We start from the raw sequence: 26058 nt of genomic DNA, 5'->3' as shown, positions 1-26058 counted from the left end.
ACTTTCGGTGATAAGTTTGTGTTTTTCTATGAAATTGTCTGTTATTGAAAAGCTTTTCAAGAATTGTTGAGAATTGTGGTAGAAGTGAGACAGGTCTATAGTTTGTGAAGTGATGTTTGTTCCCAGCTTTGAACAAAGGTATGACTTTTGCTATTTTCATTTAGTTAGGAAATGCACCAGTTTGGAATGATAAGTTACATATGTGTGTGAATGGTTTTGAAATAACATCTATAACCTTTTTTAATACAGTCATGTCAATGTCATCACAATCGGTAGATGTTTTGTTTTTACATTTCGTTACAATATCAACTACTTTCCTTTCGTCCACTGCTGTGAGGAACATTGAGAAAGGATTACGTTTTATTAAGTTTTCCAGCTTTTTTTCTGATATTCCTCCATCAGGGATTTTACCTGCTAATTCAGGTCCAACATTTACAAAGAAATCATTGAAACTGTTGGATACAACATCCATATTTTCCTCTTCCTTATCCTTGTCAATGAAGTATGTGGGATAACTCCTTTTTCTAGACCCATTTTTTATAATACTATTCAGTATTCCTTTAATGTTGTTTTTATTTTTGTCTAGTATTTTCCGATAGTATTCACTTTTGCAGGTCCTTATTATAATTGTTAATTTATTTTTATATTTTTTATATCTAATCTCTGTCTCTTTTGTTTTATTTCTCATGAAATCTCTATACAATGAATTTGTCTTTTTACAGGCATTTTGTAAACCCCTTGTGATCCATGGACATTCTGCATATTTCATTTTTCTACTGTATTTGACAATTGGGCAGTATGTATTATATAATGATAAAAACATTCTCAGGAATTGATCATATGCACTGTCAATATTGTTTTCTTTGTATAAATCATCCCATCTTTGTGCCAGTAAAGCATTTTTTAAAGCGTTCATTGCTTCCTCTGATCTAACTCGTCTGTATTGAATAGCATTGTCCGGCATGTTATTACTGTAGTTTCTGTCATAAACTGCAAATACTGGTAGGTGGTCACTTATATCATTTATTAAGAGTCCACTTACTGTATTGTTTTCTATGTCATTTGTGAATATATTATCTGTGAGAGTAGCACAGTGCGATGTGATTCTGCTGGGTCGAGTCATTTTTGGATATAAACTCATACTGTACATTGTGTTGATAAATTATTCTGTCATGCTGTGATTATTTGGATTTAGAAGGTCAATATTGAAGTCACCACAAATGAAAACTGTTTTATGAATCACTTTTGAGAATATTTCCTCCATCCAGTCCTTGAAAATCTCAATACTAGAGCCGGGTGCTCTATACATACAACTGATGATTACATTTTTCCTTTTTTCATTGCAGATTTCAATCGTGATACATTCCAATACATTATCAATCACTGTTGACATATAATTCTACACCTCCTCCACCCTTGTTTTGTCTATGTATGTATCTGAGTCCATAGCCCTCCAGCTCAAAGTCTATGCCTTTGTCCTCCGTGATCCAAGTTTCAGATATGGCAATGATGCTAAATGTTTGTTGAAACTGATTTAAATATTCCTTGATGAGGTTAAAGTTAGCATACATGCTTCTGCTGTTGAAGTGAATAATAGATAGCTTGCCCTCTGATGATATGCTCTGGTTGTACTGTTGATCAGTGTAATAACAGCAGTTGTTGATGATAGAAGAGAATAAATTATTGTCTGGGTCTATTTCATAATCCAGATCTTTTGTTTTATAGTCAGTGTATTCAAATGTGTTTAGCAACAGTTGGTCTTGTTCCTTGATCATCTGAGACATATTAATATTTCCCCCTATTGAAGATGATTGCCTCCATTCAGTGTGAGTCATGGTTGTGTGTAAGTGCTTGTTACCTTATGTGTGGTCCAGAACATGAAGATTATTGGTATTCATCCAGATCCTCCATGTTTCTGATGACCAGTACTTTGGCCTCCTGTGTTCCGTTTAGCTTTAGAAATATTTTGCAGTTTGTTGTCCAGGTGTTCTGAATTGTCTTCTGTTTTTTCATGAAGCGAGCCTTTCTGGCTATGTCGCCGTTGTACTTGGTCAGATGCTCGTTGATGTAGACATCTGATCCTTTCAGCTTCCTTCCTTGTTTGAGTAAGGCCGTTTTGTGTTTCCTGTTCACAAACCTGATGAGAATAGCCGGTTTGTTGCAAGCGTTACTCCTTGGCAGGGGGTGGCATGCCTCGATGTTCTCACAGCCCAGTTCGATCCCCTCGGACTGGAGGAAAGCAGCCACCTGTTGCTCCGTGGAGCTGACATCAAGCTCCCCGGGCTCACCCCTGTTGTTAACGGCCACATCACGAGCGTATGACCGGGGTTTTATGTTGAGCCCGGTAACGATAACATTGTTCATCCTGGTATATTACTCAAGGTCCTCCACTCTGCTCTCCAGGTAAGTTATCCTCTTGTCCTTCTCAGCATTCTGGATCCGCAGATCCTTAACCTCTTTTACAAGGTCCAAAATATTTTTCTGCTGCAACCTGACAGCAGAAATGTCCTCCGCCAGGAAGTCGAGCGACTTTTTAATGTCCTCGACCTCCTCCGCAGCGATGGTTGTCTTTGGACCCATGAAGTACTTTGATAGAATCCAGCGATTAAGATGTTATAGTGTATGTTACGCATGCACAACAGTCAATTGTCAATAGTCGCAAAAACTTCTCTCTGCACGCTGCTGCTGCTACTGCTCTCTACTTACTGCTGCAATGTTTAGAAAAGAAAACTTCCATCTTGAATTGTATTTTGTAACAGCACTACTGAAGGTATTGGTTACCCATCTTTATCAACATAATCTGTGAAGTTAACCTGTATGCATAGGACACTTTTGGTTAGTCAGTACGACTGAATGAACATTTGATATCACAGTTTGACTGTTGTTTACTATTACAGGATGCTGCCGCGACTAATCTGTCGAAACTCTTTACAGTTATTTAAAATTAAATAACTACTAACTAGTACTGCTTGACTACAGAGTACGCCCGCCCGTTGTTATGTTCCTGCCTACTGTAATGTCTTGACTTACTGCTGAATAAACCTGAGTAATAAAAGATACTCGACACTCGATCATTCTACATTTATATGTATATGAAAGTATTTTTCGAGTTTATTTTGTTAATATGGTCATTTTGTTCTTTTATATGAATGATTCTTGCTTGTTTTAATTTTGACTTTAATTTCCTCGTTTTGTGTATGCACCTATAGAAGTAAATGTGTGCACCTACAGCTTCTCATACTGACATGACACTGCAATACTGCAATATTTCAAACTGAATTACTCCGGTCTCTCATGACACATGTTTCACTGTGGAGCCTGGAACTCAGTGATGGGCGACGAGGTAGATTAATACCCCCATCCCCTTCCCACACACACACACACACACACACACACACACACACACACACACACACACACACACCACACACACACACACACACACACACACACACACACACACACACACACACACACACACACACACACACACACACACACACACACACACACACACACACACACACACACACACACACACACTGCTGCCACCTCTAGCATGACAACAACATATATGTTGGAAGGGTTAATGGTAAACCAATTAGAGAGTGGCTATAATCTGCGTGAGGCAAAGGTCATCCCTTAGTGGACAGTGGGATTAGGGGCGGAGGTTTCCTCACTTGGCGTGTTACTTCACCTGAATCCACACCGCCTGCTGCACACCCTCATCCTCCCCCCCGATCCATACAGCACAATAAACATCTTCCAGCCAGCCGCCCTCTGGCTGCGGCCCCACTCAGAGGGTCGTACAGGGGTCATGCTTTATTCAATCCTGAACATGAAGCATGGGCAAAGTCAAGGTCGTGAACTGTTAAGTGTCTGATGAAAGGCCACACACATGCACAATACTTAGTCCCCAAGCCAGGAAAGGCGACTGAATTCCAAATATGCACACTGTACTATAATCAGGCTGCAAATATGATCAGGCAGGAGACTGTCCCCGGGCGCTTCACCTGCTGCAGTCTGCTGGCTTTTAATCAGCGGATGTGATCATCACAGGGACACTGAACAAGTTCCATGTGGTGTTACAATCCATCAGCTGCCCGCTACAGAGTAATGCTGTCTGCATCTGCAAATATATGCACCCTCTCCGAGACTTTATATAAGTATTGACACATTATACCAAGCTGTGATACCAACATGTCACATTAAATCACAACATTTCTCCCATTCAGAATGGTTATTTCAATAGTCTCCATACACATATACAACTACTGTGCTTAAGTTTGACTAGTTCAAATCTGTTATTGCTTGATATTGGAGATAATACATGTATGATGTTGAATGATCACTCACGCTGTATATCAGTTGGCTGGCCACAATAAGTTAGGCTGCATGCAGCTGAGGGATGTGTTGGATCGGAGGGGCGCAGTGTATCTGGAGGATATTCTATCATTGCCCTGGGATGCTGCACGAAGGGGGGGTAATTGAAATTCTCAGCGATGATATTGCACTCAGTTTGATGAACACTGCGCGGTGTCCACTTCAGCTAAATAGGGCATAGGCTACAGGCAGCACGGCGACAGACAAGGGAAAGGAATCAGACACTTAGAGGAACACCGATGCGCTGCTGCAACATATATTATGCATAGAACACGCCAATGAGTCCAAATGTGAAGCCAAGTTACCGCGTCATGCACATCCACAGTACAGATTATCGACTTCTTACCTCCTTATCAGGCGTGTTCAAAATGTTGCTCCCTCCATTAGAAGCAGTAGATGCTCAATGCATTGTAGTTTTCATGTCAACAGTAATTCCAATTGTAATTTCCACTCATCGTCCAGGAGTCCCGGTATTGTCTGATCACTCTTTCCCCTTTGCGCGTAAATAAAAACGGAGCGATGCGCGCCCCGCTCCGCCGCTCTCCGCCACTCTGTGCGCGCTACTGGCGGGCAGATCGATCCGCTCCCTGCTCTAAGTTTGAGGAAAAGCATATATGAAGTTTCACAGACATCCCCGTTCCGATTGAATATATATCTACTCGCACTCCCCCGGTGAGAAGGCTGGAGATGATGTCCTCGTGCAGCAGGATAACAATGTTCTCCTCCCCCCCCCCGCGCGCTCTGTGGTGTTGTCTGCGTTTTGATCTGGCTGCAAATACCCGCAGCCTGTAGTCCTCTCTCCGCCTGCTGACGGCAGATGGATGGGAGTTCATGTGACACATCTAACATGCACAACTCTCACAGAGCTCATTAGTATCAGCAGCAGCAGCGCTGTAATGGAGATCATAATGGTGAGGACAAACGTATCTTTTTATAACACGCATTGACTCTCGGTATCTCTATCTCTAAGGGCGTTATCAACGGAAAAGTAGGCTAATATTGCTGGAAGTAACTAAGTACATTTACTCAAGTACTGCCCTTAAGTACATTTTTGAGATTTTTTTGATTAACTTGAGTATTTCCATGTTATGCTACTTTGTACTTCTCCAATACAGAGGTATAAGATAAAGACCATATAAGAAGTACTTTACTGATCCGAATTTTGGAAATGTTTGTTTTTATGTAATGGTGTACTTTTCCTCCACTACATGTATTTAATACCTTTAGTTACTTCACAGATGTGGGTGAATGATGTGAAATATAATCAAGTGTTGAATCAGACTTTAGTTCCACCTGCAGTAAATCCACAAGCTACCCTGCAGTATACAAAGTCATTCAAACTAGCTGCACCTTTACCAGCTTTGAGAACACTTTCATGATCAATCATTATAAAAGCAACCCGGTATCACGGCAAGACGTGAACATGTGACGATTTACCATGCTGGGAGACGTGAAGATGTCACGGGTTCGTCCCCTTCAAACGTGACAGCTACATGGTATTGTTAACCCATGTTAACCAGTGGAGAAATAACCGGAAATACCAAGCAAATGCTACCCCGACGTAATGATTTATTTGTTCATAGTCACACTCGATTACAGCGATTGTCTTGTTGCCCCAGCTGGTCGACACCTCTTTTAGCAGAAACAAAGGCTACATTAATGTATTCAATCGATGTTAATCCGTGCGTGTGGATGTGGAATTAACGGACGTGACGTTGTGCGATTGAGTTGCCAAGCAACAGCTTCGGTTCATGTTAATTTACAAACTATTCAACTACAACTGTAGTTATATTTAAAAACATGTTAGAAGGCCTCACGAAATACTTTAATGCACATTAAAATATAAATGTGAAGGAATGTGTGTGTATAACAAAATACATCGGTCATTAAACGAAACCGGAAACAGACGTTTCCGGTTTACTACTGCTTGACCTTTCATCTAGAACCCACCTCACCTCTGCCCACTTTGACAACCTAGGATGGCTTAGAGTAGACGACAGAGTACAGCTACTTGCAATGGGCCTGGTCTACAAGATCCACTACACCTCTATGGTACCCATGTACATGTCAAAATTATTCCCAAAGGTCAAGGAATACCATGATCATAACACCAGAGGGAGCTCCACAAATCATGTGAAACCCAGATTTGGCACAAAAAAGGGGGAATACACGTTTCGCAATTATGCCACATCAAGGTGGAACGCTCTTCCCACAACTGTAAAGGAAAGTAAAACTATACTTACCTTCAAACCTCTCTTAAAGAGCACCTTCGGGGGAGAGCATTGCAAAACTGGCCCCGGTAATGGTACAAATCTCAACCTGTCGTTCAATGGACAGCTTCCCCCCCCCCATCTATGTATATACTCGCATTTTAGACTCTGTTACTAACTGTATATCTGTAGACTTGGTATGTCTTAAATGTCCGGTTAGGATGTATTAGAACGAAATCTAAAATGAAAATTGTAAACAAGCAATCTGTATGTAAAAAAACCACCTGTATGTAAATTGTAAATAAGCCATCTGTATGTCAAATATGTCTTATATGTCTTAAATGACATGATGAATTTGAAATGGGGGACCCTGATGTAAACAAGACGAAAGTCTTTCTCTGGTCTGCATCCCCTTAACAATTGTATGTTTTGAGCTGTACTGTACTGTACCCAATATACAAGCTGTTAATAAACGTTTCAATCAATCAATCAATCACGTAGGCAAGATCCTCAGCTCGATGATTGGATGGTTATCCGCAATGCATGCTGGGATTTGGTGTTTATGTGATGTGACATCTGAAAACGTTTTTTAAAAATACAATAATACTTAATTCCGAGTGTGCTTGCTTTTCTCTTTGAAAGTCATCACATAACGGCATTGTAATACACGGTTCGGCTGCATTAAATATTACATATCTGCCGTAGTTCTGTATTTATAGAGCCCTGATGAGAAGACTTCTAGACAAACAGGAGAACTGCCGCCAAAACTGAAGATGTGACGTGGATCATAAATATATAAGCAATTAAACAACATCTTACATTTCTTTTCACACAATGCGTCTCCTTGCAGTATCAACACTAATTCGGCTGACTTTTATATTTGATCCAATTGGTAGATAGGCTGTATTTAAACCATAACCGTGCAGAGCTGATAGAAAACAGTGCAAAACAGACAAACTAATAAGGCTTAATTTAAACATTAAAGAGTACTTTAGGTTAAGGTCTTATTTTGAATAAGAAAAAAGCTTTAAGAAGAATATGGAGGGATGAAACCCTCTTGAAACCGCAGGTCCTTCCTTCCTGCAGCGGTCAGACTTTACAACCAGCACTGCCCCTAGTAGACCCTCCTACACACACAACACAGACTATAACACCCCTTGCTGCTAAATACAAACCAACTTTGTGCAATATGTGCTATATGTGCAATATATATATGCCATTAATAACTGTGTAATTTATACCTGGCCACTAAATCAATATATATGCCGTTTTGTTTTTGATCTGTATTTTTAAAAATTATGTAACTTTTTATCTTTTTTTTAGCATATTGTTTATTATATTCTAACTTAGTACTTTTTTAGCATATTGTTTATTTTATTCTAACTTAGTACTTTTTTAACGCATGTAAGATATGCAACACTAAGCTGTCTGTGGCTCTTTCCTGCTGTAACGCTGCACATTTCCCCTCTGTGGAACTAATAAAGGTATTCTGATTCTTTAATGGTCACACATGCAGAGCACACAGCACACACAGTGACATTTGTATCTACAGATAAATATTAAGCCTGACAAAAGTACTTAACGTCTAATATATTGCTTTCCTGCAATGTTAACTATGTTTAAGCACTTATTTGTTTATTATTTGTTTATTATTAAACTGATATTATACATATGTAGGGATGGGTATCGTTTGAAATTTATCGATTCCGATTTCGATTCCGGTTCTGCTTATCGATTCCGGTTCTTATCGATTCCCCGTTTCGATTCCAAAATTGTAAAATAAAGAGGTCAAACGTTTAGATAACAAAAATATATTTATTCTTAAAAGCTTTAACTGAAATTGTTACTAAAAAATATACATGCAATACAAATGTATTGCACAATAGCTGTGCTTTATTGTAACTGAGCTATGCCTGTGGCAAGCTATTAACAGGCATTACACTTTGCCTTTTCTTTTTTAGTGTAGTGGAGCCTCACTTCAGAGTGTTTACCGCGACCTATCTTTGGTGTTATGAAGTGACTGAGCTCGTGAAATGTCTACGGGAGGGCGGGGGAGCATCGCTGCGGGGCAACTGTGGACCTCTGTCGCCTGTCAGCGCAATTTATATGATGCCGTTTAAAAAAATGAAGGGCGGTGCCGGCCGTCAGCGTACCGAGCCGGCCGTCAACGACCCGCTGACGACCGGCCGTTCTGTGATTCTCCAGGTCCGCCCTGTATTCCACCGGGTCACCGCAGCACCGCGGTGCAGACGGACCCGCTGGAATACAGGGTCTACCGCGTTAAGGAACCGTTAAGCAGAACCGAAATTGTGTATTTTGTATGGGTACCCGGTACCCGGCATTTTCTTATCGGTTCTCATCTGGAACCGAGTTTCGGTTCCCAACCCTATACATATGTATTATACTCTTATAAGATGTATGTAGATAGTATAAGAAATGTGCAGAATGACAGTTTAATGGTGGAGTAACACATATTGATAGATGTCTTGTAATGCACTGTTGAGGAACCTGCGACCCAAGTTTTTCATTCATTGCATAACTACACAGTAGTTGTGTATAATATGATATGTCAATAAACCTTAGCTTATAAAATCTTGAAATCTTGAAAGGGATGTTCAAACTAGTCAATATATACAGTCTTTAATTAACTATTAGTAGAGAATAACGAGTAATGAATATACTTTATAGAGATCCTATTAATATCTAATAATAAAATAATAAAATTCAATAACGTGCTTTGACCACCAGGTGTCCCTTTATATCAGCTCTGCACGGTTATGGTTTAAATACAGCCTATCTACCAATTGGATCAAATATAAAAGTCAGCCGAATTAGTGTTGATACTGCAAGGAGACGCATTGTGTGAAAAGAAATGTAAGATGTTGTTTAATGGCTGATATATTTATGATCCACGTCACATCTTGAGTTTTGGCGGCAGTTCTCCTGTTTGTCCAGAAGTCTTCTCAGCAGGGCTCTATAAATAGAGAACTACGGCAGATATGTCATATTTAATGCAGCCGAACCGTGTATTACAATGCCGTTATGTGATGACTTTCAAAGAGAAAAGCAAGCACACTCGGAATAAAGTATTATTGTATTTTTAAAAAACGTTTTCAGATTTCACATCACATAAACACCAAATCCCAGCATGCATTGCGGATAACCATCCAATCATCGAGCTGAGGATCTTGCCTACGTCTGTTTCCGGTTTCGTTTAATGACCGATGTATTTTGTTATACACACATTCCTTCACATTTACATTTTAATGTGCATTAAAGTATTTCGTGAGGCCTTCTAACATGTTTTTAAATATAACTACAGTTGTAGTTGAATAGTTTGTAAATTAACATGAACCGAAGCTGTTGCTTGGCAACTCAATCGCACAACGTCACGTCCGTTAATTCCACATCCACACGCATGGATTAAGATCGATTTAATACATTAATGTAGCCTTTGTTTCTGCTAAAAGAGGTGTCGACCAGCTGGGGCAACAAGAAAATCGCTGTAATCGAGTGTGACTATGAAAAAATAAATCATTACGTCGGGGTAGTATTTGCTTGGTATTTCCGGTTATTTCTCCACTGGTTAACATGGGTTAACAATACCGTGTAGCTGTCACGTTTGAAGGGGACGAAACCGTGACATGTTCACGTCTCCCAGCATGGTAAATCGTCACATGTTCACGTCTTGCTGTGATACCGGGTTGTATAAAACATATCATATATAATGTTCTGAAATGGACCAATCTGCACAATGAATACTTTTACTTAACATTAAGTATATTTTGATGCCAATATTTTATTACCTTTACCTGTCTTTTTGTATATTTTGAATACAGAACTTGTAACAGAGTACTTCAGATCTGAGTACTTCTCTCTGAGGGAGTATGACTATCTCAAACGGATTTATAAACCGAAGTCTTAACTAATGGCTTCATTAATAATTGATGAATCATTTGATACTGTCTCATGTTGCAGTTCCGGTGCTGGTATCACTCTCCAATAAAGCGTATAAATGGGTAATCAATTTAAAGAGTCAAAGCTCTATTGTCAAATGCACAGTAGCTACAGCAATGAAAAAATTCAGTCCCACGATCCTCCAACAATGCAACATAATATATATACGCGACATTAAACAATAAAACACATTAAAAAAACAATACAAAGGATGCAAGAAGCAGAGTAGAATAAAAATAGTGCAGATTATGTTGCAAGACCAGTGTGCAAGTAATGCATATGAATATTAAATTCTCCCTATCTCTGTTTCTTATATCATATCTAATAAAACTGCTCGGGTCTTGATAGATTGAGTAGGGAAGTTCATGAGATCTTTCTAGAGGGTTATCAAGAATAACTTTTATCCAATGACCTTTTCCCTCTCTGTCTGTGTCTGTGTATTCTCTTGTTCCGATTAACCCAGCCAAATCTTTTTTCTTGTTTTGTATCTATATCTACGCCGGGATCCGGAGTCGAGGCTGATCCTCTTGCTGTAGTCCTGTGTCTTGGATCCTCTATCCCGAGTTCTGGATTAAGTCGTGGACGTTCGGGTCGTGGCTGAACCTGTCTCTGCGGTCCTGCCTTGGGTCTCATCATACTACTTCCCTGATGGCTTCCTCAGGATTGTAGCTGACATCCTCGTGGATTCATCCTCTTATTACAGACACATGCATTTCCTAACATTCGGTCTATATGCTGCAAAATGTATTATCTCTTCGATTTACACACGGCATCTATTGCACGTCTGTCCGTCCTGGGAGAGGGATCCCTCCTCTGTTGCTCTCCCTGAGGTTTCTCCCATGTTTCCCTTTAAACTGTGGGTTTTCTCTGGAAGTTTTTCCTTGTACGATGTGAGGGTCTAAGGACAGAGGGTCTAAGGACAGAGGGTCTAAGGACAGAGGGTGTCGTTTTTCTCATACTGATATTCTGAACAATCTGTGCTGTTGTATTTGCTGTAAAGTGTCTCTACTGTAGGCTATTTTTATTATATGTTGTAGAGTTATATTTGTATTTATTCATGTTAGCAAACTATGGATAAGCTTAAAATGGGAATAATTTGGGTAAAACTGTGAGCTGCATTTGGGGCCTGTTGACATGTGTTTTTGAGGACAAAGGAAGATGGGGGAAGGTGAGAGCATGTCCTGATTTGCATTCGACTTAGAACGAGCTACAGTGGTTGTGATATTAAGGGAGGTCCCTTGGGTTTCTCTGGTGGTTATCAACAGTAGCAGTTAAGTGAATACTGTTCAAACAATACCTGTGTTTGTGTTTTATATTGATTTCTCTGTTTTATCCTTTCATAAATGTAAGGACTACAAATGGCTATAAACATTCTGGGCTGGTTGGAGTAAACAGGGTTTTATTGCTCTGTGGGGGAGGTGTAGGTATGCAGGCTTTGAGACCTTTTGTTGGAAAGTGAGCCTGTTTGGTTTCCTGCTGCGTTTCCTGCTGCGTTGCGTCTCCCAATGAGATGACCTGAAAAGATGACCAGCTGACCTAACACCAAACCCCTCCTTCTTACTCTGGTATATATCCGGTGGATCCCTGGCGTTCGGCCTCTTCTTCACATGCTGCCCTCGGGTGAAAGTAGCTCTGCAGTATGCGGACCAGGGCAGGAGTAAGCCGGCATTACTCCTTAAGCATTACAATATAACTGTAATATATCATGTTGTATTGTAATGATTGTATTGCATTGTCATATTGCCATTAAAGTAGATTATTGTTAACGGTTACTTTGTAGATATGGATTCCTTCCTGTATTATAACCAGCTTCATAGGAACGCGCGGAGATTTGAAAAGCGGACCAGTTATCCCTCCAAATCTCTAACAAAATGGTGACCCGACGTCTAGATATAACGAAGCTGAGGAAGAATTCAGACGCTTTCAAACATCTCAGACAATCAGCAGGACTCTGCAACTTTGCAAATAAGGTAAGCAGACGATGAAAGTCGCCTGTCTGTAATTGGATACGCTAAAACTTTAGGATTGTCTGTAGGCGTTTCACAGTGTTTTTATAGTTTAAATGGAATATACAATGCATATTTTACTATGTTAGGAAAGTTATATACAAAACGTAAACGTTGATCGACAGGTAGACGAAAGTCCTGCGTGACGTAAAATAGAGCAGTTTGGCGCGGATCTGCAGGTAGATTATTCCTGAGTGGCGTAGAGATGGTGCAGTTTGTGTGAATGCGAGGTTTGAATCCTGCACGGCAAAACCTGGAAACTCGATAAATCAGATCGAGTCGCCGTTTAAAACTGGGGTTTAAATAACAGACCAATGCTAAAAGCTTAAAGCCAGAGGTCTGTTATATATTAAACCAAGGTAGAGCGTTTCCCTTTGTCTGGAAACTTCTGCTGCTGCCATCTAGTGGCTGAAAGGGGGTATCACACCCTTGAAACTTCTGCTGCTGCCATCTAGTGGCTGAAAGGGGGTATCACACCCTTGAAACTTCTGCTGCTGCCATCTAGTGGCTGAAAGGGGGTATCACACCCTTGAAACTTATGCGAGCTTAGAGTTTAATCATTACATTGCTGGCCGGTATTGAAGACGGGAAGCACGTTCCCAGTATATTAATTATAACTGATTTTGGTAAACTGGTACAAAACAATAAGGGATTGAACATTTTTTACAACGACAGCACCAGGAGATGAGTAAACTCAAGAATCTGTAGAGTGTAAATACATTGTGCAAAACACATTTTACACTCGAACTGTTTGCAAATGTAGACAATATAAATAAATGTTCAGAAAGAAGACATAGGCCTACACTTGATTCAAATTTCATTACTGTGATCCGATTGGTGTGCTCTGCAGGTTTACTATTGTTCGAAGTAACAGTGGGATTTAAAATGAGAGAAGATATGGAGATGTTCTTTCATAGTGTGTGGAATATGTGATGCTGGAAACATGTAAGTATTTCAGAGTTGTGTTGGGTAAATATGTAACAATGGATGAAACCATTTTTGGAGTGAGTTTTTGTAATATCATAAGTAGACATTAATTATGTTGTTTAGATGGCATTTAACAACTAAGACAGATAGTATGATTAGAAAGAGACAGAGTGGAAAGGGTTGGATTTATTTAACATCAGTGTGCTAGACTTCTTATAGGTAATGTGTACCGGGACCTGGACTCCCCCTCTGAGTTAGAAAGGCTTTGATCCCGACCCTCCAAGCAGACAACGAGACCTAACCCAACAGGAGACTCCTCCTTCTCCATCGTACAGACAGAGAACCAGAGCTGAACCAACAACAACAACAAGACTACATCAAGACTGCAGCCAGAACTATCTCCACCTGTGGCATCCAGAACCAAACCAGCATGCTGACATACAGAGAGATACTCTCATCGGTCCCTCAAACAGGACATGAAGTTCCAAACTGCGCTGCGAGATTTGGCACAATAGACATGAGAGCAGAATCCGCCCTCCATAAAAACAGCAGAGAGACTGTAAAGGAGGAGTGCAACAACAGTGGCATGATGGGGCTGCAGATGTGACTGGGCCAATGGCGGCCTACAAAAGTTACAGCGGATGGATTCAACAGCTGATGGACTGAAGAGAAGACAGAATCAGAGGAGTTGGCATGGTCGATTAGAAGTGAGGAGGCCGGGGTCACGGCTTGAGAAAACCAGGGGAGGAGGAAAGGAGAACGGGAATGAGTGAGTTACACATAAACACACTTATTCACGAAACGCACATTTAAATAACTTGAATTAACTTCATAAATACGTAAAGACAGAAAGATGTATTAATCATTTGGTAAATTAAAAATAGCAGTAAAGAGGAAAATATTAAAGTAAGATGATAATCATCCTAAAACACACTGACAGAGTAGAACCATATTCTTCAATATTTTCATCATGTTAACAATTCATTCTTTAAGACATTTTTATTCACGTGTGAATAAAGTAGTGATCTCATTGGTTACAATATTGATCACCATTAAAAGGATAGTTTTAGGAACCACTCTATAGGACAAATCTTTGTTTGTATTAATGGCTAGTACCAAGCCACATATTAAATTCCAATCTAAAGTGTTGATTTCACCATTGTGGCATAGTTATTACCAGACTTCGGTTTTAAATCCTTGATAAAGGAGGGAGTAATTGTTGCATGTTCGGACACCCAAGGTTCCACACACTGCTAAAGAGTTTAACATTGTTTTTTAAGTAGACCAGAATTATAATGAGCTATGAAATGCAGAGCGACACAGATCCTAGTAATGTTTTGACTCAAGATAATAGTTATTGTACAAAAGTTTCTGAAATAGATCATTAGACATTTTAATTAGTAGTGGTACTCGAAGGAAGTGAGTTTTGTACCAAGTTTCAGGAAAAGTGGGAGGCGGAAGTCCCAATGACAAGTGAGAATCATCTTGAAAATTATAGTTGAAATCGTGACATATTTTTGTAGACAAAGGATACTGGCCTATGCTGAAATGTCAAAGTCTCTGCAGAGCACGACACATGGCCAAAAAAGACGGAGACCAACTGACCTTTGACCCTGACCGACAGTGTAACTTGACAAGGCACTGTGGATGACTGACTCTGGGGTGAACCTGACCAAACTTGACATGACAACCAGACAGTGTGAGTGTGAATGTATGCCGGCATGTGATCAGTGTAACTGCATGATTCTAAAACAATAACTAACCAAGCATGTTTTTGGACTAACATATTATTTTGGAGCTCCAAGGGAAACGAGAGGTTTCCTAAAAATTCCACAAAAAGGGGAAACCGCACATGTGATATTTTCCTCTCACATGAGTTGGCGGTTTGCAAATGTAAAACTACAATCTGAAGATTCTGTTTCTTTTAGGCCTGAAGGACGGAGAGGAACACTTCTTTTCACTGAAGTGTTCACTGTGGAAATAATGATAATAATGTTCGTTATGTCGCTAACCAATTACCTGACAGTTTTTGTTCCCCTCCCATTACAGGGTTTTGTTACACATGATTTCATGTGTAAAAGGGGGAGTGAGTATAATGTATAAATGTCAACATGGCTGTAAAATTCACAATTTACATTTTTCTTTTAAGGATTGACAGAAACCTTCCGCCCCAACCCAGATGTTCAAACTGAGCATTGAATGTAATTAACCTGCTCCATATCTGGGGATAAGATACTGTTTGATGAATGTTGAGATGTTTCTAAATATCGATTTGAGTTATAACAGGTAACACAGAAGCAGTGGCCAAGGGGCTACTGTGAAACCGAAGAAGTTGACCTGTGATAATGAAACAATTTTGTAATATTTTAACAGACATTAGAGTAACTGAGGTTTGAAATGTAGAAAGAACATATTACAGTTAAAGCTAAAACATAGTAGTGTATTGAGACAGAATTTAATTTAGACAACATCATGTAACTAGCCTGGTAAAGAAGTAAAAGCCATAGACTTTATTGTTTAGGTCATTATGGGGATATACATTTCATCTACATTTATAATAGAAAGACATTTGATGACAGTTTGTTGGAATTCTGTATTCATTTTTTCAGCGTGATAATATCTAAGCACTGACAGGTAGAAGCAGTATCACCAGGAAATCATTCACTTTGTTAGTATCGTGATTTTGGTTGTTTTTGAATCCAGAACATTAGTGTGTTTCTTTACCAGAAACATTAGCAGTTCATATTAGATTTGGATTTTAAATAGGATTTCATTTAAAAATAAACACGGATGTTTGTCAGAAATTCAGAGCTATTGAAATATGTTATTTAGTTTACCTGAAGATGTTGGGGTTCTTATTTAGTTGGCACAGTCCAAGTATTAAGATTCTGAAGCTGCACTGGCAGATAGGAGGTCTACAATTAATTTAGAAAACCTGTTCACAGACGGCTGTTGTTTCAAGACACCCCACCAACAGGCTCCAAGTGGGTCAAAACAGCTGAGCGTAGGCTTGAGGGAGTTGTATCAGATTTCTCCACACAGGTCGCTGGCGCCAAAAGGGGGACCCGAGAAGCACGAGGACAAAGTGGCTCAACCCCAGGCTCTCCGACCCCGACCGAGTGACCCAGCGGACCTCTTATGCCGTCTGCCTGGGAGAAAAGGGGGACAGCTCGTACCACGGGAGCCAGTGTGCGGCGGGGAAACCACCTACTGGGACCAGGGGACGACATCAGGACGGACGTGGCCCTGGCAGACGTGGACTACTCGGAAGCAGCAGACTGGAGGAGCAGGACCCTGGAGACATCTCTACAGCATCGACCCGGAAGCCGCCATCAGCGGGCCGGAAGACGAGGAGGAGGAAGACATCTCTCTAGCAGGCAGCCCAGAAGCTGCTGTCAGCGGATTGGGGGGGCAAAGACACGACAAGCCAGGACGGCACAGGGGACTTTTCGAGGCAGCAGAGGAATCTACTTCGCTCTGATCAGTTCTACCCGTGAAGGGAAAGCTGCATCTCCCCCTCCCTATTAGCTGTCCTTGTGGGCTATTCCTCCGGGGGGGGGGGGCTGATGATTCTAGCACTCAGCTACCCCCTCATGGTTCCTTCACTGCCATGGAAAGTGGTGTTCGGTCTCCATGAAGGTTTCAAGTGCTCTAAATACCAGCTTCGGATGGATTTACGGACACAGTAGAAAAGAATGACCGTGGGTATATTTCAAAATGCCTTGTCTAAGTTTATCTCTGGAGAAGGAGATAAAAAGGGGGATTTGTAGAGTTATATTTGTATTTATTCATGTTAGCAAACTATGGATAAGCTTAAAATGGGAATAATTTGGGTAAAACTGTGAGCTGCATTTGGGGCCTGTTGACATGTGTTTTTGAGGACAAAGGAAGATGGGGGAAGGTGAGAGCATGTCCTGATTTGCATTCGACTTAGAACGAGCTACAGTGGTTGTGATATTAAGGGAGGTCCCTTGGGTTTCTCTGGTGGTTATCAACAGTAGCAGTTAAGTGAATACTGTTCAAACAATACCTGTGTTTGTGTTTTATATTGATTTCTCTGTTTTATCCTTTCATAAATGTAAGGACTACAAATGGCTATAAACATTCTGGGCTGGTTGGAGTAAACAGGGTTGTATTGCTCTGTGGGGGAGGTGTAGGTATGCAGGCCTTGAGACCTTTTGTTGGAAAGTGAGCCTGTTTGGTTTCCTGCTGCGTTTCCTGCTGCGTTGCGTCTCCCAATGAGATGACCTGAAAAGATGACCAGCTGACCTAACACCAAACCCCTCCTTCTTACTCTGGTATATATCCGGTGGATCCCTGGCGTTCGGCCTCTTCTTCACATGCTGCCCTCGGGTGAAAGTAGCTCTGCAGTATGCGGACCAGGGCAGGAGTAAGCCGGCATTACTCCTTAAGCATTACAATATAACTGTAATATATCATGTTGTATTGTAATGATTGTATTGCATTGTCATATTGCCATTAAAGTAGATTATTGTTAACGGTTACTTTGTAGATATGGATTCCTTCCTGTATTATAACCAGCTTCATAGGAACGCGCGGAGATTTGAAAAGCGGACCAGTTATCCCTCCAAATCTCTAACAATGTACAGCACTTTGGCTCCACCAAAAATCGTTTATAAATGTGCTATATAAATAAAACTTGATTTGAACTAATGCTTTTTAGACTAACATTAAGTCAGCTGAATGTTAGGATAAAATACATAATAAATAAAATAAGAAAACACTTAACAGTAGGGAAATTCAGGTGCCATATTAAGAACAGCAGTAGGAGAAAAATAAAACAGGATAGTGTAGTAAGAGACACAAGGATAATAAGAATACAAAATAAATAAAAGGAAGTAAAAATATAAACTAAAATAACATCAATAGTATTAGGTTAACTGTTAACATACATTTTCTACTTTCTTGTTTATTTCTTGTCTTTAAATTTTTTTTGTACAATGCCATGTCTTTGTATGCTGCTCTAACACAAACATTTCCCAAATTGGGATCAATACAGTTCTATCCTATCTTATCTTATAAATGTATACTGATGTGAATTCAAATCAGTATGATGACGGATATGTGCAGGTGCATGTGAATCCAAGGTAGGTACATATGGTGCAAGTCATGTACAGTTCAAGTTCTAACAACCTGAACCACCTTGATTTACTTTATTATGGTGGATACATTAACGAGGAATTAAGTTCTTTAAAAAAAACGAGCAAATATAAGACCATTATAAAAACTATTTAAAAAATCTAAATTGAAATTAAAGAAAATACAAATAAGTTTAATAAGAAATGTAAATATACAAAAAGTATTAAAAAAAAGTAAGCACAATATTACAAATTATTATGAACAATGTGTCCTGAGTTAAAGGTGGGGTAGGTAGTTTTGGAGAATCCAGCTCGAGTGCGCTAGAATTTGAAAATACACAACCGGAAAAAATCTGCCACTTCCTCACAGAGCCCCTCCTCCAACACACACGAACGTGCACATGACCAATGAGGGCACGAGATAAGTTTGTGCACAGATGGAAGGCTGACAGGCAGGTAGGCCATCCAGTTACTTTAGCCGGGCCGGCTCAGATGATTGGTCGTGCTTTTTACAGTACCACGGCTTCCACAGATGACATTTTTTTATGGATTTTTTGTCAAAGCACTTCAGATATTCATTGCTATCGGGATGTTAAGAGCATTCCATGGAATATAACAACAAGTGTATCTCGAGCCGGTTTCTCAAACTTACCTACCCCACCTTTAATGATGTCAATACCGGAAGAAACTGTTAATTGCAAGAGGTTTTGCTCCTAGTGGACCTAGCCTCCTGCAGAAGGGTGACATTTCAAAAAGTGTATTTTGAGGGTTTGACAAAGAAAAGTTCTCTTTTTCAGGTACACAAACAAAAATATGAAATTCTAGCGATTGTTGTGGTGCATCTTGATTTTCATTTTTTTGTTTTGCCCAGAAGTTTGAATTCTACAAATCGAATTATCTTTTGCATTCACAAATCCACTTTGAACCCTATTTTTGATTTGGCTTGAATGTTTAGTTGAATTTATTTTCTTTTTTTATGTTGGAGAACATTTTCAATATGAATATGTGAATCCTTAAAGAGTCCTACAGTAAAAACATGTTTTCAAACTTTATCAGTAATGAATTCAAGATTTCTTATTTATAAGGTGCGACTGGAACTCAGGAGGTAGAGCGAGTGATCCACCAATCAGAATCTCTGGTTCAATCCCCTGGGAATATGTGTCACATATGCATGTATGTGTTCAAATGAATAATTAACCTGTGGGCTGTGTTGCTTCTTCAGAATGTGTTTTTTCCTAAAAGAGCTGAAAAAGAGCATTTAATCTGTTTTTGACTTATTATTATCTATTTTGCATTGAAAACTGAAACGTTGACTTTAATTAAATGTATTATGTCAACAGATTTTACATAACTGTATTAGGTTAGTTGAAAGCAATAATATTAAGTTTAAATTCTAAATATTCGTGTCCATGAGGCCGGACACGAGAGTCTTTTTCTTTCAGCTCGTCAGAAAGCCGTCGGATGTCCTTCTTAAGGTCTGCTATCTGTGTATTAGCTCTTTGAAGTAGCACATCATCCTCAAGGTGTTTTGATGGCATTCTTGAGTGTAAAAGGTTAGGGCAATTACTGTCCCATGCACCAATGCCAAACTGCGTCAAGATCCACGATGAAGAGCTTTTATTTTGAAGGGGTAGAGCACCTTCTGGCTCTAAAAAGCGTGCAAGAAAACGTGGAGGTTCTCAAAGATGCAAAAAGAAGAGCTTTGTCTTGTTATGTAGACTAAGCATGAAGGTCCCAGCAGCAGGGACTGCATGTGAATGCTAATCTCTAATGCACTTTCATTTCTACAATAAAGCATGTACCAAGAGAGGGATCAATTCATTCCCAGGCTCTCCTGCTGGGGTGTCAAACGTCTTTCAATTGAGTGCTACAAAGTTTTGAAAGCCCTGACACAAAGTGAAATGGTTCAGGCAGTCAGAAGTGCTTTAGGAGCCTGAAAGGAATTAAAGTCATCCACCCGGGCTCAGAACTCCTGCAGGAGCCAGGCTGGACTGGGGCGGGGGAGGTTAGCTGGTCAGCATCAAACCTCATATAGTGAGTGGCAGCTTTGTGAACGCATGCAACACAGTAGATTTGAAAGAATCAATTGACCAAAAGGACATATCTGTCAACTCAAATCAAACTTTATTTATACGCCACTTTTCATACACAAAGGTTACTCAAAGTGCTTCACAATACCAACAATAAAAATAAAAACAATACTATCTCCTCCTTCACGTAATAACCAGAGTAACACGAATAAATCCCTTAATAATACACTTAAAACACATATATATATCTATATATATAGAAACATGAAATGAAATAAGAATAAAATAAAAAATAATTAAAATGAGAATCAAATTACAATAAAATAATAACAAAATACAATTCAGTTAAAAGCTAAATTAAGAAAGTGGCTCTTAAGTTTGCTCTTAAAAGTATGAACCCTCTCTGCTGCCCTCAGGTCTTCTGGAAGGCTGATCCACAGTCGTTGGCCGTAATAATAAAAAGACGCCTCACCGTGGGTCTTTGTTGTCCTATATTTGGTACAGCTACTGTGGGGGGGGGGGGGGCTGTGGCAGCAGGGACTCAGCAGCACAAACTGATTCCATTTACCTCCATGGTGTGAAGTGAAGGCGGTGCGTAAAAGGCACAGCTCCACTTCCTACTTGGCCGACCGGTAATATAGATATATATATATATAGATACGATATACTTTCTCGTGCGCACGAGAAAGTATATCGTGATGAGCAAAACTGTGTCACTTGGCCCAGGTGGTTTCCACAAAACATGTTTAACAACCATAAACACACTCGTACCGTCCATAGGTACCAGCGGTCTATCCGCCAAAACACATTTGAGTCGATCACTTGCACGTCACTTGTATGATGGACATTCCCTTTCCGTTTTGATTCTGTAGTTTGATTAAGTGTTTGGGGACTTGTACATTTGTCTCAGTTCTCGTAAAAGTGTTTCCCATCTTGTTCATTTGTTTTCTCCTTGGTAAAAGTGTTTTGCTAATGTCATTTAGTTTTATAAAATATACATTTGTCTAAAGCTTTGTTAAAGTTTTTCACACTTTGTAATTCTCGTTTGCCCTTCTCAGCCACCGTACAGAACACATCAAAAAGCATCAAAATACCGTTTTTTTATCAAGAGATATTCCCAGGTGTGATTCTCCTGCATGGTCCGGTAGCTCCAATGTTTGTTCCTATACCCTATGGCTCTGCTGGGCCAAAACCAGGTTAACATCATATATATGTATACATATATAATGCAATAATACAATAGTGGTTCCTTTTGTTAGACTTACACTGAATAAACTGAAACGTTGACTTTAATTAAATGTATTATGTCAACAGATTTCACATTACAGCATTAGTTTAGTTGAATACAATAATATTAAGATGAACTTATTATTATTGCTTTCAACTTACCTTATATGTTTCAGTTTTTCAGACATAAAAAATGCAAATAGAGCCTGCAACTATATTGTTTTCAGATTAGTGAATTAAAAAATAAAACGCACGTAAAGTATCTATAGGGAGATGTGTTTGAAATGAATCGGCAAGATCAATAAACTGATGTGTTTTTACCACTGATACAGTATGTCAGAAAGAATATTTACTCATGAATATATAGCATAGTATAGTAATTCACAAATGTATATATACTGTCATTCGGTCTTTAAGTGTACTCACACATTTCAATAGAGGCCATTCAAGAATGATTTTCTGTGCGAGTGTGAATTGAAGGCCAATCTGACTCTGGAATGAGAACTATTGACCTAAGAAGATACAGGGAAGAGAGACATGTATAATATGGCCATCTCCTTCTCTTACGTTTACATTTAAATCTACATCCATAACTTAAATGGTACATCTGATCATATCCAGGGACAACAAATGAAAAGTAACCTCTTGCCTATATCTCAAGCTCATTTACAGCAATAATGTGCACTACCCCTTTAAATGAACTAAGGAAAACCATGATCTTTTTATAGACCTAACCAAGTCACTGTGTTTCCTTAACCTAAGCAAGTCTTTGTTTGTTCTATTCAATTAACAAGTGTAAGCCTTTCCCCCTGAACATTATTGATAATGTAGTTAAGGGAACTCAAGTAAGGCATGGTAGACTGGTAGGATTTATGGATGCTCCCCTTCTCTTTGTTGTCGTTCCAAATACAATTGATTTATGCTTTTGTCTCACCAGCATTGCAGTTCATCAAGGAATCAGCACTGACAATACAAGCTAGATGTACTATCATAGCATATTTAGAAGATGAGATGATGTGTGCTTCACTGTTCACATAATACAACATTTATGAATACAACACATAATGAGAGGTAGTCTAAAGCAAGGTCGTATATGGCTTTGTAGAAATTGAATAAAATATTCTCTCAAATTCTAAATTGGAACTAAATCCAAAGAATCTTGAGTATTTCGACATTCATGCATTCACGGTGGTTTTAGCACTTTGAATACAAATATTCTCCGAAAAGAAATGTCTGTATACTGCTATTTATGTTGACGATGTAGGTTGATGAAACAGTAATGGCATAATGTAAACAAGACAACGTTCCTACACCAATGAATGAGAGAGGAAGACTCTGAGCTGTCTCTGAAGGTCTGTGCAGACACGGTGACAAGTTGTGAAGCTGACCGTTGAGCGGCCCGACCAAACAAGGAGGCAGAGGCAGAACGTCCAAGGCATTTATTCAAATCATGGGCACATGATTCACAGCCTCAATTGCTGTCCACCTGAACACAGTCAGCAGCTACAAGGATCTCACAAACACTACATGTACCTGTCCACTGACAGGGAAAACAGAGCCTAAATACACACACACTAATCAGGCCAATAATACACAGGTGGGGGGGAAGGAGACAACACAGGGCACCAGGTGAACACAATCAGGAGCAACAGACACAACGGGAGGGGGAACACTTCCAAACTAAACCACATGTGCAATATTCCAAGGCTCGAAGCCGTCAGTCCACAGTGACGAAGTTACCTTCGTCACACAAGTGAATGGTCACATTCTGTATAGGGCTCAGAATAGGGTTTCTCCTTACCTGTAAGTGTGTTATAAAGGGTTTTTGCATGGTCTGCAAAGGCTAAAATCCCTGTGTTCCCTACATTGGGAGTTTTATCTCCCACACACTCCCCCTCCCCCCACCTGAAACGCCTCCATTGGACTCCTTTGTTCACTTCCCTACAACAGAATGAAATCAATATGAAACACTCGTGCTAGGCTAAGGGGCGGGACATCTCTAAGCCGTTAACCAATAACAACAGAGCCGGCCAGCTAACCAATCAGAGCAGACTGGGCTCTCAGACAGAGGGTGAAAAGAGGTGCTGCAGCACAGGCAGTATGAGACAAATAAAAAGCTTTTTGAACATTAAAGCATGGAGACATGTCACAGTAGAGGAACAAAATAACAATTTAAAATGTCTAACTCAGGATGTGATAAAAACATAAAACTTCAAGGAAGCAAATATTGCAGTGTTATTATCAATGAAAAAAAGTCATGAGTGCTCATGAGTGCCTTTTAATGGATTATTGTACCAAATGCGTTGCCTACTGAACGTATTGCATGAACAAAGCTTCCCATTAGGACTGAGCAGAGCTCTGCTCCATCAACAAGTGATTTCATCCTCTGAGAGACTGCAGCAGGGACTCTGTCCGCCTGTAATTCAATCCAGAGAGCATTGCATCTATATTGCATCCATTAACAAGGATGTTGAATGCTTTTTAATCCTCTTTGCTTATCCACAGAAGTCTCTTATGGGGAGCCATATGCAAAACACGGGGGTGTCCACAGATGCATAAGCAGTCAGGTATCAGCTGGCAGTAGCTTCAAAGCGAGGCTGGTTTCAGAGCTCCTGTTAGCATGATGGAGGGGTGCAGGGTTTCAGGACGCCGTTTGTTCCTGGCACTGCCCACAGATGGACGTCATGATAGAAGGGACGACAGGGGAGGACACTCGCCAAGAGATACTCAGCTTTTCAGAGCCGAGGATTACTCAGTGGTCACACCAGAGCACATGAGATCAGGCTCCTTCGGCTCGGAGGTCAGGTCAAACCTCCAGACAGCCCTGCATTTAACCCATTTAATGCACAATCCGGATCTCAATCTACTTTCCATGTGCATTAGAACATAAGCCCTCTGTGGCTTCTCCAATATGCTTCTGCACCAAGTCTTAGTCCGATAAATCCACTATCCGCATTGTGATAGCGCAGAGCTGAGAACAGCTGTCTGAGCCATTAGCACCCAGACACATGACGTTAAACAGAGAGTAGAGCATGTGTCTTTCAAACCTCAAATGTGCACATTCTCTTTTTCAGAATAACCAAGGCTTTGATGAAGATGAAGCAATATGTATATTTGATAGACAATGACATTTTCAATTTCTAGATCCCTGGATGAAAGAATGATCCTAAAACTTGCAAAATGGCTTATTATGACCTATTTATGTTATTTGAATAGTCCCTTTCTCTTCTATTGTTCAATAAAAGTATTGTTTTATTTTCTTTCTGTAAGATGTAAGCTGTTCTTATCTATACTGTATTAGCACCATCTAAAGTTACTGACTGTAAATTGTGCTTTAAACACCTTTAAATGTAACTTGTCCTCACAGGATGCATTGAGTATCCATTACCATTTTATTCTGCACATGCATTAAGAAACATTTTGTCCATAAAAGTGCAAAATAATCAAATGTCTGGAAGATGAAAACGGTTTAATTTGTTTTTTTCTTATATTTTGTCAGGGAATGCGTCTCATGGATGTCCAATGAAGCAGATCTGAATGTGAGCAATGAATGAACATATGTGCATCTCAGAGTGTGGGCTGTCGGATTGATGATCCGGGGTCTGAGTATTTGTCTCTGTGCAGGAACCAAACCTCATCCTCTCAACGTGACCCCGACACCATGCACATGACTGTGACATTACATCACATTTAGCAGACACTTTTATCCAAAGCGACTTACAATAAGTGCATTCAACCATCAAGATACAATCCTACATGTACGTCAGCTCTATAAGCCGAACCATTGTGAGTCCAGCTGCGTTGGCTTCAAACAAGCCAAACATTTCTGTGCTGAGTACAGGAGTATATGCAGGGCCGTCCCTCCCTACAGGCCGATAATGCAGGCTGCATGGGGCAGCTCGACTTGTGCGCAGTTCTCAGCGCAGTTCTCCGCACGCAATATAGTATTTATATTATTTAATTGATTATGATTATTATTATTAGTAGAAGTAGTTTATTTGCATTCATTATATTTTAATCTTTTTGAGGCTAGTATTTGGCATGAAATGCAGACGTATTCACCTGTAAACGCATACTGAACAACATACATGCACATTTACCATTTACCTCACTGTATAAAAAAGTAACTGTGTTGATAATAATAATAAACAGGAATTATATTTGCAAAGTACTTTGTTTCCAAAAAATGTGTTTTCACTCCTGTCGGCTGGGGGGCGGG

At 39.9% G+C, this 26058-nt stretch overlaps 1 long non-coding RNA gene across 1 annotated transcript in view; it reads right to left on the bottom strand.

The window, feature by feature from the left end:
• The window catches only part of LOC117557185, a 140584-nt gene extending 135397 nt beyond the window's left edge, over nucleotides 1-5187 (bottom strand). Inside the window, exon 1 of the long non-coding RNA XR_004570670.1 lies at nucleotides 4730-5187. This is a non-coding gene — a long non-coding RNA (uncharacterized LOC117557185). The remainder of the gene's footprint in view (nucleotides 1-4729) is intronic.
• Nucleotides 5188-26058: the final 20871 nt, after the last annotated feature.

Source organism: Gymnodraco acuticeps, unplaced genomic scaffold (genome assembly GCF_902827175.1).
Source record: "Gymnodraco acuticeps unplaced genomic scaffold, fGymAcu1.1, whole genome shotgun sequence".
NCBI lineage: Eukaryota > Metazoa > Chordata > Actinopteri > Perciformes > Bathydraconidae > Gymnodraco > Gymnodraco acuticeps.
The sequence above is the reverse complement of the archived record's forward strand: the minus strand, read 5'-3'. Positions and strand labels throughout refer to the sequence as shown.